The sequence below is a fragment of the Phyllobates terribilis genome, unplaced genomic scaffold, assembly GCF_046119375.1.
Source record: "Phyllobates terribilis strain yellow unplaced genomic scaffold, ASM4611937v1 Scaffold_11__3_contigs__length_659146591, whole genome shotgun sequence".
NCBI lineage: Eukaryota > Metazoa > Chordata > Amphibia > Anura > Dendrobatidae > Phyllobates > Phyllobates terribilis.
In genome coordinates this window covers 396,251,360-396,266,926 of record NW_027362771.1, presented here as the reverse complement: position 1 = coordinate 396,266,926, position 15,567 = coordinate 396,251,360, and positions in this window count along the sequence as shown.

Below are 15,567 nucleotides of genomic sequence, written 5' to 3'. Positions count from 1 at the left end.
CAGCATCTTGGCAGCCACCGCCATTACCAGCATCACGGCAGCCAACAACCCCCTCACCAGCATGTCTCTTGCCCCAATCACCCTTCTCTTGTTGGCATGATGGCCAAAACACAGAAAACAAGGCCAGACAAAGATCTGAGATACAGGATTTGTGTGCTGAGATGCCGCCACAGTCACTGAAAGGTGTTACATAGATGCGTATTATATGGATGCTGTATGGATGGCATAAGCATGGTCCGTTTGCTGTGCGTTTTTTTTCTCGCACACATTGACTTGCATTGGCGAGTCTCGTCTGATATATGCAGCCACTTGCAGCATGCTGTGATTTTTTTTTCTCAGTTCGATCCGAGCTGGGAAAAAAAAATAGCAGATGAACACATAATCATTCAATAACAAGAGTCAGAGTGCAATCCAATTTTTTTTTTATCAGATTGCACTCGTGTGATTTAAACGCAGATGAGTATGAGCCCTTAGACTCAGCCAAAAGATTGTAGACATAGAGTATATCTTATTGCTCTAATAGGCATCTAGTCATTCAACAGAGGCCATTAACTATATATTCTACATGCAGGGCTTGTGAATTGTCCATTATTAAAATAAACAGTATATAAAAAGCAGTGCAGGAGGCGGCAGTGAAGGACATGACAAATATTAATAACAGTATGTAAAATAATCACAGGCTGCAATTACCCACCATGTTTTTTCTTAAACAATGAAATCAACTTTTTCTTGCGGTTGTAAATTTGAAATGACAGTGATAGCTATGATGACATCACAAGGCTCATGACATCATAGACATCACAATCGGAATAGAATGTATAACGTTCTACACTGCAGCCATCTTGTGTCACTATAACCTGACAGCTGGAAGAGGACGAGTCCAGGTAAGTAGCTCTTTACTTTTAAGCTTTGGTATGCTTATTGTATACACCGGATTTATCAATTTATCATGAATTGCCTTGAACACTCTGTAATAAGACATTTTCAGGACAACCCCTTGTCTAAATGAGAAATTGCTGATGATCAGTTGATAATAGGTGGGTGGGGGAGGTCAAGTTGGGACATCTTTATGGGGCTCCATTTTTGGGTAGTTTTGCCATTTATGTAGACAAATTATTTTATTATCATTCTCTGTTCTCAGATCTTTGGTTCCTATTGAATTAGGGGCTGACATTGGAGTTGTAGTTGAACCCCTTTAAAGCTCAAGACGTACTAATACGTATTTGCGCCCTCGGACTTAAGAGCCTGATACGTATTAGTACGTCTTTGCGATCGCGCCCGCACACAGGCTGTGCGGGCGCGATCGCCGCCGGGTGTCAGCCTATTGTCGCAGCTGAGTCGATCGCAGCATTGCGGGGGCAAGGGGAGGTGATCGGGATACTCACCTCTCCTGCCGGCGTCCAGCGATGTCTGCCGCGGCTTCCCGGATGTTGCCATCATGACCCGATGTCGTCATGACAACATCTGGGTCGCCAGACAGCAGGAAGATATTTTGGCATGCGCAGTGCATGACCAAAGTATCTTCTGCATTTGCAGCGCTGACAGCCTGTATAGCACAGGGCTGGTGCTCCATCCCTATGCTATAGTGCTCCATCCCTATGCTATACAGGCGATCAGAATAAAAAAAGTGAAAGTCCCAAAGAATAAAAGTAAAAAAAGTGTCAGAAAGTGAAGAAAAAAAAAACAAAAATTAAAAAAATAATCCACCAAAATTAAAAATATAATGTACCCATCAATAAATATTATTATGAAAAAAAAAACAATAAAAGAATAAAAGTACACATATTTGGTATCGCCGCGTCCGGAATGACCTGACCTATAAAACTGTCCCACTAGTTAGCCCCTTCAGTGAACATGGTAAAAAAAAAAATGAAGCAAAAAACAATGCTTTATCATCATACCGCCTAACAAAGAATGGAATAACACGCGATCAAAAAGACGAATATAAATAATAATGATAGCACTGAAAACGTCATCTTGTCCCGCAAAAAACAAGCAGCCATACAGCTCCATCAGCCGAAAAATAAAAAAGTTATAGCTCTCAGAATAAAGCAATGCAAAAAAATTATTTTTTTTATGAAATAGCTTTTATTGTGTAAAAGCGCCAAAACATAGAAAAACTATATAAATGTGGTACCACTGTAACCGTACTGACCCGAAGAATAAAGCTACCTTATCAATTTTACCACACGCGGAACAGCATAAAAAAATAAAAAAAAAAAACAATTCCTGAATTGTTGTTTTTTGTTTATTCTGCCTCCCAAAAATCGGAATAGAGAGCGATCAAAAAATGTCACGTGCCTTAAAATGGCACCAATAAAGATGTCAACTGATCCCACAAAAAACAAGACGTCACATGACTCTGTCGGCCAAAATATGGAAAAATTATAACTCTCAAAGTATGGCAATGCAAAAACTAGATGCGTCTTTTAGAGTGTGACAGTTGTCAATCATAAAAACCCGATATGATTCTGGTATCACTGTAATCGCACCGACCCGAAGAATAAAGTCGTCTAATCACTTATACCGCACGAGGAACGGCGTAAAATATAAACTCTAGGGTTAGGGTTAGGGTTGTGGTAGGGTTAGGGTTGGGGTTAGGGCTAGGGTTAGGTTTGGGCTAGGCTTAGGGTTGGGCTAGGGTTGGGCTAGGATTAGGGTTGGGATTAGTTTTGGGCTAGGGTTAGGGTTGGGATAGGGTTGAGCTAGGGTTAGACTAGGGTTGGGGTTAGGGTTGGGCTGGGGTTAGGGTTGGGGTTAGGGTTAGGGTTGGGCTAGGGTTGGGGTTAGGGTTGGGCTAGTGTTAGGGTTGGGCTAGGGTTGGACTAGGGTTGGGGTTAGGGTCGGGCTAGGGTTAGGGTTAGGGTTGGGCTAGGGTTGGATTAGGGTTGGTGTTAGGGTTGGCCTAGGGTAGGGTTAGGGTTGGGATTTTTTTCAAAAGTAAAAAAAAAAAGATGACGATATGGCAACTAGTGTTGAGCGCAAGTGCTCGCTACTTGAGTTTGCATCGGGTGCTCGGGTATGCATTGAATATCGCGGGTGCTCGAGTGACATGCTCGAGTCTCCACCCCATATGCTTCGCGGCCAAAAAAACCTTGCGGGGATTGCCTGCCATGCATGAGCGATCCCCGCATGTTTTTTTTGGGTGTCTAATAGCCGTGAAACATGCGGGCGGGGACTCGAGCATGTCACACTAGCACCCGCGATACATGGTGCATAACTGAGTACCCGATGCAAACTCAAGTAGCGAGCACTTGCGCTCAAGACTAATGACAACTTATTCAATATGATGAAAAAAACGCGAAATAGAGTACAAAGGGCATAAAAACATTGAAGTTTATTAGTCGATTACAAATATATAAAAGTGATAATACACAATATATAGACAAATATAGTTATGCAGACAATGGGTGAATCTTGGATCACAGGATGAAAAAAAGGAATGGCCCCCATAACATCTTCAGAGTCTCCCATTTATAAATTGCATTGGTGCAAGTAAATTCCGTACAGGGAGAAATCAGGCGGGAGAGAGGAGACCAGAGGGACAAGTAGAGAAAGAAAAGACATAGAAGACGGTGGAGTCACAGAGAGCTCATACAGTCATGATCAAGTGTGAGGGATAGAGTACCCCCTACATGCAGCACCGCAAAGTCGGAGTAAAAAATGAGTCATGGCACTCACCGGGTAGACTGGTAGCTCACACAGACAGGTAGGGCACAGAGGGGCAAGCAAAGGACATCCACCAGGGACCTCGATGCGCGTTTCGCGTTAAGCTTTATCAAGAGGCACGTATCACACACACATTAGGACAATATGATGATCTAATGTGATCAAATTCTGTGTCGTACCTCTGGGTTCAAAATGTTCACTATACCCCTTGATAAAATCCTTGAGGGTTGTAGTTTCCAAAATGGGGTCACTTGTGGGGGGTTTCCACTATTTAGTCACATCAGGGGCTCTCCAAACGCGACATGGCGTCCGCTCTCGATTCAAGCCAATTTTGCGTTCAAAAAGTCACACAGTGCTCCTTCCCTTCTGAACTCTGCCGTGCGCCCAAACACTGTATTTTCCCCACATATGGGGTATTGGCGTACTCAGGAGAAATTGCACAAAAGTTTTTGGGGTCCATTTTCTCCTCTTACCTTTGTGAAAATAAAAAAATTGGGGCTAAAACATAATTTTTGTGGAAAAAGTTTGATTTTATTTTCACGGCTCCATGTTATAAACTTTAAAGCACTTGGGGGTTCAGGGTGCTCACCACACATCCAGATAAGTTCCCTGAGGGGTCTAGTTTCCAAAATGGTGTCACTTGTGGGGGGGTTTCCACTGTTTAGGCACATCAGGGGCTCTCCAAACGCAACATGGCGTCCGCTAATTATTCAAGCAAATTTTACATTCAAAAAGTCAAATGGCGCTCCTTCCTTTCCAAACCCTGCCGTGCAGCCAAACAGTAGTTTTCCCCCACATATGGGGTATCTGCTTACTCAGGAGAAATTGCACAACAGACTGCTTGGTGCAATTTCTCCTGTTACCCTTATGAAAATGCAAAATTGGGGGCTGAAAAACATTTTTGTGGGAAAAATGTGAAAATTTTATTTTTACGGCTCAATGTTATAAACTTCGGTGAAGCACCTGGGGGTTCAAGGTGCTCACCACACATCCAGATAAGTTCCCTGAGGGGTCTAGTTTCCAAGATGGTGTCACTTGTGGGGGGTTTCCACTGTTTAGGCACATCAGGGGCTCCCCAAACGCAACATGGTGTCCGCTAATTATTCAAGTAAATTTTACATTCAAAAAGTCAAATGGCGCTCCTTCCTTTCCGAACCCTGCCGTGTGCCCAAACAGTGGTTTTCCCCCACATATGGGGTATCTGCGTGCTCAGGGGAAATTGCACAACAAATTTTGGGGTCCATTTTTTCCTTTTACCCCTGCGAAAATAAAAAAAATTGGGTCTAAAGTAACATTTTTTGAAAAAAGTTAAATGTTAATTTTTTTCTTCCACATTCCAAAAATTCCTGTGAAGCACCTGAAGGGTTAATAAAGTTATTGAATGTGGTTTTGAGCACCTTGAGGGGTGCAGTTTTTAGAATGGTGTCACTTTTAGGTATTTTCTGTCATAAAGACCCCTCAAAGTGACTTCAAATGTGATGTGGTCCCTAAAAAAATGGTTTTGTAAATTTTGTTGGAAAAATGAGAAATCGCTGGTCAACTTTTAACCCTTATAGCTCCCTAATAAAAAAAAAATTTTGGTTCCAAAATTGTGCTGATGTAAAGTAGACATGTGGGAAATGTTATTTATTAACTATTTTGTGTGACATATCTCTCTGATTTAAGGGCATAAAAATTTAAATTTTTAAAATTGCAAAATTTTTGCCAAATTTCTATTTTTTTCACAAATGCAAGTGATATCGAAGAAATTTTACCACAATCATGAAGTAGAATATGTCACAAAAAACAATCTCAGAATCGGGGATCCGTTGAAGTGTTCCAGAGTAATTACCTCATAAAATAACAGTGGTCAGAATTGTAAAAATTGGCCTGGTCATTAAAGTGCAAACCACCTTGGGTTAATGCGGTCAGGAATGGAAGTAAGGAGTCCTGTGTTTTCTTTTAGTACATAGAGCAGTAGGTAATATAGATAAAATAAAAGGGTTTCTTTAAATGTGTGTCTTACAATTATAAAATGAGGTAGGGGGTTTTGTCTTTTTATTAAATTCATTTCTTGTTAATGTTGAAAATTGGATCCATAAAAAAACCAGTGACCTTTCTGATGATATCACAGGGCATGTATAGAGAAAACCTCGGCACTCAAAGGCTTATGTTCTTCAGAAAATATAATTTAATAGCAGTCCACAGCAGACCTTCATCAGTGACTGCAATATGAGAAAGAACAAAACAAAACATGACAAACAATTTCGCCTGGAGTAGTATGGGCAAAGCCGAGTGAGGACTAAATGTCTTGCCCATACTACTCCCAGCTATTGGGTAGGTGTTACTTCTGTACATCCTATTATCTTTGCCTGCATGTGGTTTTGCATATGGTTTTTTGACCTGTGAACTTGGCACTGTGACCCAGTTTTATTTATCTATTATGTACATTGCGAAATTGTTTATGTCATGTTTTGTTTTGTTTTTTTCTCCTATTGCAGTCACTGATGACAGTCACGTTGACCGAAACGTTTTTCTTTGCTGTGGACTGCTATTAAATTATATTTTCTGTTGAACATAAGCCTTTGAGTGCCGAGGTTTTTCTCTATACAATCACGGTATTGGACCCTACTCGTGCACGTTGGTACAGTAGTGCAGTGTTTTTTTGCATTATCACAGGGCATGTGACATCATTGACATTCTATGACATCACAATTGGAATAGAATGTACAAAATTCTAAACCTGAATTATTTTGTGTCTTTAGACAAAAGGCACACAACATCATAGACATCACAATTGGAGTAGGATGTATAAATTCTGCACGGGAGCCATCTTCTGTCACTAGAACCAGACAGCTGGAAAGGAACAAGTCCTTACTCTTTACTTTTAAGCTTTGGTATACTTATAGCGTATCCACCAGATTTATCATGGATTGCCGGGAACACTCTGTAATAAGACATTTTCAGGATAACTCCTTGCCTAAATGAGGGTATGGCAGCTAAATCCCCTAGCAATTGGCTGCTATATTGCTGGGGAAGCATGTTTGTTAGGAGACTTCCAGCTCTGTACACTGGCTTTCCACTATGGAAGTCTTCAGTGTAGCTCGCCCTCTATGCAATCCCTATTCTCTCACGTGTATATACAATATAGTTCCTAACTATCAGGATGCCGGGAGGAAGTGGGGACCAAACCTTATTGTTGCGCATGCCGGAGGTCACTGGAGTGGAAGTCACTGTGACTCCCCAGTGCCTATGCACTAGAGCCCAGCAGCCCAGCAGTGTAAAATAGGGCTGAGAAAAAAAAAAAGCGCCTTGCGTTGCTGGCGCATTGCGCATGCGCGGATTCTGCAAACATAGACTGCACATCACAGGGCGGGGGAAGGGCGGAATATTTAAATTAATTAGCTAGGCAGGGATTTCTTGGCATCCCCTCGACACCAAGCATAGGAATTTTATAAAAAGATATTTCAAAGCAAGCAGACCTCTAATATGGGCCATACAAGTATGTATAGATTTACATTTCTATCACCTTTATGCCCATATTAGAGATATGATAAGTCCTAGGGGGTGACAGATTCCCTTTAAAGCTTGTGTCGTGGTTGGCCTCTAGCCCCGTGTCTCATGTGTTGGGTTTGCCCACTCCGCGTCCTCCTGAAGGAGGAAGTAGGATTTCTCTTTTTATTTTGTGCTTTTGGCTTCTTGCCCAGTGAAAGGGGCGGATCTCATCCTCTCAGGTGTTTCCAAGGTTTCAGGAAAATCATATTATCAAGTTATTATCATTTTTTTGCATAAAAGAAAAAAAAGATTTCCTTATTGATGGTAGAAATAGAGACATGGACCAGGCTGAAAATTGGTCTGTCTGATTTTTTTCTTGGATGCAAAAAAGCAAACCTGGATGTCTGAATGAGGCCTAAGAGACATTTTCTTAGAAATGTATTTCAGTAAAGGGATCACTCTGCAAAGGCATGTGATGTAATGGAATGTCGATTGTGAAGAATATTTTAGAATAATCACATGTTGTCAGGTCTCCAGGCATAGTGTAATCCGACTCTCTTGAATTCCTTTGCAACCAGCAAAGCAGGGTGAGAAATCCCCCTTCCCTGGCAGCTGTGAGCTGAGCTGACAGGCAGGCTCCCTGCCGAGATCCTCTCTTTGTTCTCAACATGTGCTATGTTATGTAAGGTACTATACTTCAATATCGAGCTGTGGAAGAACTACATGTCCCAGCTCTTCACAAAATGGATTTTCTAGCTTAGGGGAAGATAGCGAACGCCAGACTGCATCCTAGCCCACTCTAGCGTGTAGGGACGAGGAGATACACGTCCCAGCCTTTTGGAAGCTTCTACAATTGTTGTGTTTGGTACCCACACGTAGCAGGGGCCTGGCCGGGTTCCTTGACACCAGAACCGGTTCCCTGGGACCATCCAGTAAGGAGGTATGGGCCACGTTAGTTCTGGGAGTCTCTTAGCCAGGAAGGAACAGGGGATGGAGACTTGGGCGTAACAGGGGGCAGGTAGTGGGAGTTCCCAGAGAGTTGTAAGGTCTGTGTAGCAAAAGCTTATTGTCTTTTCCCTGGGGAAGCTCATGACATGCAGATGTGAGGGACAAGTCATGCAGCCAAGAAGGTCACACATTCTTCCCCATGTGGTCGCCCAACCCCCGAGCCAGGCTAGGGCAGGCCAGAGCGAGAGCAGGCCGGAGCCAGGACGAGGGCAGGCCGGAGCCAGGGCGAGAGCAGGCCGGAGCCAGGGTGAGGGCAGGTCAGAGTCAGAGCAGGCCGGAGCCAAGGCGAGGGCAGGCCGGAGCCAGAGCAAGAGCAGGCCAGAGCCACAGTGAGTGCAGGCCAGAGCCACAGCGAGAGCAGGCCGGAGCCAAGGTGAGGGCAGGCCAGAGCGAGAGCAGGCCGGAGCCAAGGCGAGGGCAGGCCAGAGACAGAGCGAGAGCAGGCCGTAGCCAGGGCAACGGCAGGCCGGAGCCAGAGCGAGAGCAGGCCAAAGCCAGGGTGGGGGCAGGCCGGAGCCAGAGCAAGAGCAGGCCGGAGCCAGGGCAAGAGAAGGCCGGAGACAAGGCGAGAGCAGGCCGGATCCAGAGCGAGAGCAGGCCGGAGCAAAGGCGAGAGCAGGCCAGAGCGAGAGCAGGCCAGAGCGAGAGCAGGCCGGAGCCAGGGCAACGGCAGGCCGGAGCCAGAGCGAGAGTAGGCCAGGGCGGGGGCAGGCCGGAGCCAGAGCGAGAGCAGGCCGGAGCCAAGGCAAGAGCAGGCTGGAGCAAAGGCGAGGGCAGGCCGGAGCCAAGGCGAGAGCAGGCCGGATCCAAATCGAGAGCAGGCGAGGGCAGGCCAGGGCGGGGGCAGGCCGGAGCCAGATCGAGAGCAGGCCGGAGCCAGGGCGAGAGCAGGCCGGAGCCAAGGCGAGAGCAGGCCGGAGCCAGAGCGAGAGCAGGCCTGAGCCAGAGCGAGAGTCGGACGGACCCTGGGCGAGGGCAGGCCAGAGCCAGGGCGAGGGCAGGCCAGAGCCAAGGCTAGGACAGGCCAGAGCCAGACATAGAGCAGGCCAGAGCCAGGGCGAGAGCAGGCCAGAGCCCGTGCTAGGACAGACCGGAGCCATAGCGAGATTAGGCCTGAGCCAGGGCGAGGGCAGACCAGAGCCAGAGAGAGAGCAGGCCGGAGCCAAGGCAAGGGCAGGCCAGAGCGAGAGCAGGCCGGAGCCAAGGCGAGGGCAGGCCAGAGCGAGAGTAGGCCGGAGCCAAAGCAAGGGCAGGCCAGAGCGAGAGCAGGCCAGAGCGAGAGCAGGCTGCAGCCAGGGCGAGGGCAGGCCTGAGCCAGAGCGAGAGTAGGCCGGAGCCAAGGCAAGGGCATGCCGGAACCAGGACGAGGCCAGTGCGAGAGCAGGCTGGAGCCAAGGCGAGGTCAGGCCAGAGCGAGAGCAGGCTGGAGCCAAGGCAAGGGCAGGCCAGAGCCAGAGTGAGAGCAGATCAGAGTCAGAGCGAGAGCAGGCCGGAGCCAAGGCGAAGGCGGGCCAGAACCAGAGTGAGAGCAGGCCGGAGCCAAGGCGAAGGCGGGCCAGAACCAGAGCGAGAGCAGGCCGGAACCAAGGCTAGGGCAGGCCAGAGCCAGGGCGAGAGCAGGCCGGAGCCAAGGCAAGGGCAGGCCAGAGCCAGAGAGAGAGCAGGCCGGAGCCAAGGCAAGGACAGGCCAGAGCGAGAGCAGGCCGAGGGCAGGCCGGAACCAGGGCGAGAGTAGGCCAGAGCCAGGGCGGGGGAAGGCCGGAGCCAGAGCGATAGCAGGCCGGAGCAGGGGCAAGAGCAGGCCGGAGCCAAGGCGAGGGCAGGCCGGAGCCAAGGCGAGAGCGGGCCGGAACCAAGGCTCTGAGAACAGGCCAGAGCGAGGGCAGGCCGGAGCTAGATCAAGAGCAGGCCGGAGCCAAGGCGAGAGCAGGCCGGAGCCAAGGCGAGAGCAGGCCTGAGCCAGAGCGAGAGCAGGCCAGAGCGAGAGCCGCACGGAGCCTGGGCGAGAGCAGGCCAGAGCGAGAGCAGAGCCAGGGCGAGGGCAGGCCAGAGCCAGACCTAGAGCAGGCCAGATCCAGGGCGAGAGCAGGCCGGAGCTCGTGCGTGGGCAGACCGGAGCCATAGCGAGAGCAGGCCTGAGCCAGGTCGAGGGCAGACCAGAGCGAGAGCAGGCCGGAGCCAAGGCAAGGGCAGGCCAGAGCGAGAGCAGGCCGGAGCCAAGGCAAGGGCTGGCCAGAGCTAGAGCAGGCCGGAGCCAAGGCAAGGGCAAGCCAGAGCGAGAGCAGGCCGGAGCCAAGGCAAGGGCAGGCCAGAGCGAGAGCAGACTGGAGACAGGGCGAGGGCAGGCCAGAGCGAGAGTAGGCCAGAGCCAAGGCAAGGGCAGGCCAGAGCCAGTGCGAGAGAAGGCCGGAGCCAAGGCAAGGGCAGGACGAGGGCAGGCCGGAGCCAGGCCAAGGCCAGAGCCGGAGCGAGAGCAGGCTGGAGCCAAGGGTAGGGCAGGCCAGAGCGAGAGCAGGCCGGAGCCAAGGCTTGGGCAGGACAGAGCGAGAGCAGGCTGGAGCAAAGGCGAGAGCAGGCCAGAGCGAGAGCAGGCCAGAGCGAGAGCAGGCCGGAGCCAGGGCAACGGCAGGCCGGAGCCAGAGCGAGAGTAGGCCAGGGCGGGGGCAGGCCGGAGCCAGAGCGAGAGCAGGCCGGAGCCAAGGCAAGAGCAGGCTGGAGCAAAGGCGAGGGCAGGCCGGAGCCAAGGCGAGAGCAGGCCGGATCCAAATCGAGAGCAGGCGAGGGCAGGCCAGGGCGGGGGCAGGCCGGAGCCAGATCGAGAGCAGGCCGGAGCCAGGGCGAGAGCAGGCCGGAGCCAAGGCGAGAGCAGGCCGGAGCCAGAGCGAGAGCAGGCCTGAGCCAGAGCGAGAGTCGGACGGACCCTGGGCGAGGGCAGGCCAGAGCCAGGGCGAGGGCAGGCCAGAGCCAAGGCTAGGACAGGCCAGAGCCAGACATAGAGCAGGCCAGAGCCAGGGCGAGAGCAGGCCAGAGCCCGTGCTAGGACAGACCGGAGCCATAGCGAGATGAGGCCTGAGCCAGGGCGAGGGCAGACCAGAGCCAGAGAGAGAGCAGGCCGGAGCCAAGGCAAGGGCAGGCCAGAGCGAGAGCAGGCCGGAGCCAAGGCGAGGGCAGGCCAGAGCGAGAGTAGGCCGGAGCCAAAGCAAGGGCAGGCCAGAGCGAGAGCAGGCTGCAGCCAGGGCGAGGGCAGGCCTGAGCCAGAGCGAGAGTAGGCCGGAGCCAAGGCAAGGGCATGCCGGAACCAGGACGAGGCCAGTGCGAGAGCAGGCTGGAGCCAAGGCGAGGTCAGGCCAGAGCGAGAGCAGGCTGGAGCCAAGGCAAGGGCAGGCCAGAGCCAGAGTGAGAGCAGATCAGAGTCAGAGCGAGAGCAGGCCGGAGCCAAGGCGAAGGCGGGCCAGAACCAGAGTGAGAGCAGGCCGGAGCCAAGGCGAAGGCGGGCCAGAACCAGAGCGAGAGCAGGCCGGAACCAAGGCTAGGGCAGGCCAGAGCCAGGGCGAGAGCAGGCCGGAGCCAAGGCAAGGGCAGGCCAGAGCCAGAGAGAGAGCAGGCCGGAGCCAAGGCAAGGACAGGCCAGAGCGAGAGCAGGCCGAGGGCAGGCCGGAACCAGGGCGAGAGTAGGCCAGAGCCAGGGCGGGGGAAGGCCGGAGCCAGAGCGATAGCAGGCCGGAGCAGGGGCAAGAGCAGGCCGGAGCCAAGGCGAGAGCGGGCCGGAACCAAGGCTCTGAGAACAGGCCAGAGCGAGGGCAGGCCGGAGCTAGATCAAGAGCAGGCCGGAGCCAAGGCGAGAGCAGGCCGGAGCCAAGGCGAGAGCAGGCCTGAGCCAGAGCGAGAGCAGGCCAGAGCGAGAGCCGCACGGAGCCTGGGCGAGAGCAGGCCAGAGCGAGAGCAGAGCCAGGGCGAGGGCAGGCCAGAGCCAGACCTAGAGCAGGCCAGATCCAGGGCGAGAGCAGGCCGGAGCTCGTGCGTGGGCAGACCGGAGCCATAGCGAGAGCAGGCCTGAGCCAGGTCGAGGGCAGACCAGAGCGAGAGCAGGCCGGAGCCAAGGCAAGGGCAGGCCAGAGCGAGAGCAGGCCGGAGCCAAGGCAAGGGCTGGCCAGAGCTAGAGCAGGCCGGAGCCAAGGCAAGGGCAAGCCAGAGCGAGAGCAGGCCGGAGCCAAGGCAAGGGCAGGCCAGAGCGAGAGCAGACTGGAGACAGGGCGAAGGCAGGCCAGAGCGAGAGTAGGCCAGAGCCAAGGCAAGGGCAGGCCAGAGCCAGTGCGAGAGATGGCCGGAGCCAAGGCAAGGGCAGGACGAGGGCAGGCCGGAGCCAGGCCAAGGCCAGAGCCGGAGCGAGAGCAGGCTGGAGCCAAGGGTAGGGCAGGCCAGAGCGAGAGCAGGCCGGAGCCAAGGCTTGGGCAGGACAGAGCGAGAGCAGGCTGGAGCCAAGGCAAGGGCAGGCCAGAGTGAGAGCAGGCCAGAGTCAGAGCGAGAGCAGGCCGGAGCCAAGGCGAAGGCAGGCTAGGACCAGAGTGAGAGCAGGCTGGAACCAAGGCTAGGGCAGGCCAGAGCGAGAGCAGGCCGGAGCCAAGGCAAGGGCAGGCCAGAGCCAGAGAGAGAGCAGGCCGGAGCCAAGGCAAGGACAGGCCAGTACCAGAGCGAGAGCAGGCCGGAGCCAGGCCGAGGGCAGGCCGGAACCAGGGCATGAGTAGGCCAGAGCCAGGTCGGGGGAAGGCCAGAGCGAAAGCAGGCCGGAGCCAGGGCAAGAGCAGGCCGGAGCAAAGGCGAGGGCAAGCCGGAGCCAAGGCGAGAGCAGGCCGGAGCCAAGGCGAGAGCAGGCCAGGATGGGGGAAGGCCGGAGCCAGATCAAGAGCAGGCCGGAGCCAGGGCAAAAGCAGGCCGGAGCCAAGGTGAGAGCAGGCCGGAGCCAGAGCGAGAGCAGGCCTGAGCCAGAGCGAGAGCCGGACGGAGCCTGGGCGAGGGCAGGCCAGAGCGAGAGCAGGCCAGAGCCAGGGCGAGGGCAGGCCGGAGCCAAGGCGAGGGCAGGCCAGAGCCAGACCTAGAGCACGCCAGATCCAGGGCGAGAGCTGGCCGGAGCCCGTGCGCGAGCAGACCGGAGCCATAGCGAGAGCAGGCCTGAGCCAGGGCGAGGGCAGACCAGAGCCAGAGCGAGGGCAGGCCAGAGCCAAGGCAAGGGCAGGCCAGAGCGAGAGCAGGCCGGTGCCAAGGCAAGGACAAGCCAGAGCGAGAGCAGGCCGGAGCCAAGACAAGGGCAGACCAGAGCTAGAGCAGGCCAGAGCGAGAGCAGGCTGGAGCCAAGGCAAGGGCAGGCCAGAGCCAGTGCGAGAGAAGGCCGGAGCCAAGGCAAGGGCAGGCCGGAGCCAGGCCAAGGCCAGAGCCGGAGCGAGAGCAGGCCGGAGCCAAGGCGAGGTCAGGCCGGAGCCAAGGGTAGGGCAGGCCAGAGCCAGAGCAGGCCGGAGCCAAGGCTTGGGTAGGCCAGAGCGAGAGCAGGCCGGAACCAAGGCAACGGCAGGCCAGAGCAAGAGTGAGAGCAGGCCTGAGTCAGAGCGAGAGCAGGCCGGAGCCAAGGCGAAGGCAGGCCAGAACCAGAGCAAGAGCAGGCCGGAACCAAGGGTAGGGCAGGCCAGAGCGAGAGCAGGCCGGAGCCAAGGCAAGGGCAGGCCATAGCCAAAGAGAGAGCAGGCCGGAGCCAAGGCAAGGACAGGCCAAGGCGAGAGCTGGCCTGAGCCAGGCCGAGGGCGGGCTGGAACCAGGGCGAGGGCAGGCCGGAGCCAGGGCGAGGGCAGGCCGGAGCCAGAGCGAGAGCCGGCCGGAGCCGAGGCGAAGGCAGGCCAGAGCGAGAGGAGACCATAGCCAGAGCGAGAGCTGGCCGGAGCGAGAGCAGTTCGGAGCCAAGGCAAGGGCAGGCCAGTGCCAGAGTGAGAGCAGGCCAGAGTCAGAGCGAGAGCAGGCCGGAGCTAAGGCGAAGGAAGGCAATAACCAGAGCGAGAGCAGGCCGGAGCCAGGGCGAGGGCAGGCCGGCGCCAGAGCAAGAGCAGGCCGGAGCCAGAGCGAGAGCAGGCCGGAACCAGGGCGAGGGCAGGCCGGAGCCAGGGCGAGGGTAGGCCGGAGCCAAGGTGGGAGCAGGCCAGAGCAAGAGCAGGCCGGAGCCAAGGCGAGGGCAGGCCGGAGCCAGGGTGAGGGCAGGCCGTAGCCATAGAGAGAGAAGGCCGGAGCCAGGGCGAGAACAGGCCGGAGCCAGGGCGAGTGCTGGCCAGAGCTAAGGCGAGGGCAGGCCGGAGCCAGGGCGAGAGCAGGCCGGAGCCAGGGCGAGAGCAGGCCGGAGCCAGGGTGAGGGCAGACCAGAGCCAGAGAGAGAGCAGGCCAGAGCAAGAGCAGGCAGGAGCTAAGGCTCTCGAGAGCAGGTCGGAGCCAGGGTGAGAGCAGGCCAGAACCACGGCAAGAGCAGGCCGGAGCCAAGGCGAGGCCAGGCCCTCGCCCTGGCTCCGGCCTGCTTTCGCTCTGGCTCCGGCCCTCCCTCGCCCTGGCTCCGGTCTGCTCTCACTCTGGCTCTCGCCTACCCTCGCCCTGGCTCTGGCCTGCTCTCGCCCTAGCTCTGGCCTGCCCTCGCCCTGGCTGCGGGCTACTCTCGCCTTGTCTCCGGCCTGCTTCATATCTAGTCTAGCCGGCCTTCGTCTTGGCTCCGGCCCGCTCTCGCTTTGGCTCTGGCCTGCCTTCTCCTTGGCTCCGGCCTGCTCTCGCTCTTGCTCTGGCTTGCCCTGGCTCCGGACTGCTCTCGCTCTGGCCTGCCCTCGCCCTGGCTCCTGCCTGCTCTCGCTCTGGCTCTAGCCTGCTCTCGCTCTGGCCTCACCCTGGCTCCCGCCTGCTCTTGCTCTGACTCTGGCCTGCCCTCACCCTGGCTCTGGCCCTGGCCTGTCCTTGCCCTGGCTCTGGCCTGCTCTCGCTCTGCCCTCGCCCTGCCTCCGGCCTGCTCTCGCTCTGGCCTGCCCTCGCCCTGGCTGTAGCCTGCTCTCGCTCTGGCTCTGGCCTGTTCACTCCCTGGCTCCGGCCTGCTCTCGCTCTGCCTCCGGCCTGCCCTCACCTTGGCTCCGGCCTGCCTTCTCCCTGACTCCGGCCTGCTCTGGCTCTGGCTCCGGCCTGCCCTCGCTCTCGGTTCCTGCCTAATCTCGCCCTGTCTCCAGCCTGCTCTCGCTCTTGCTCTGGCCTGCCCTTGCCCTGGCTCCGGACTACTCTCGCTCTGACCTGCCCTCGCCCTGGCTCTGGCCTGCTCTCGCTCTGGCTCTAGCCTGCTTTCGCTCTGGCCTCGCCCTGGCTCCGGGCTGCTCTTGCCTCTCCTCGCCCTGGCTCTGGCGTGCTCTCGTT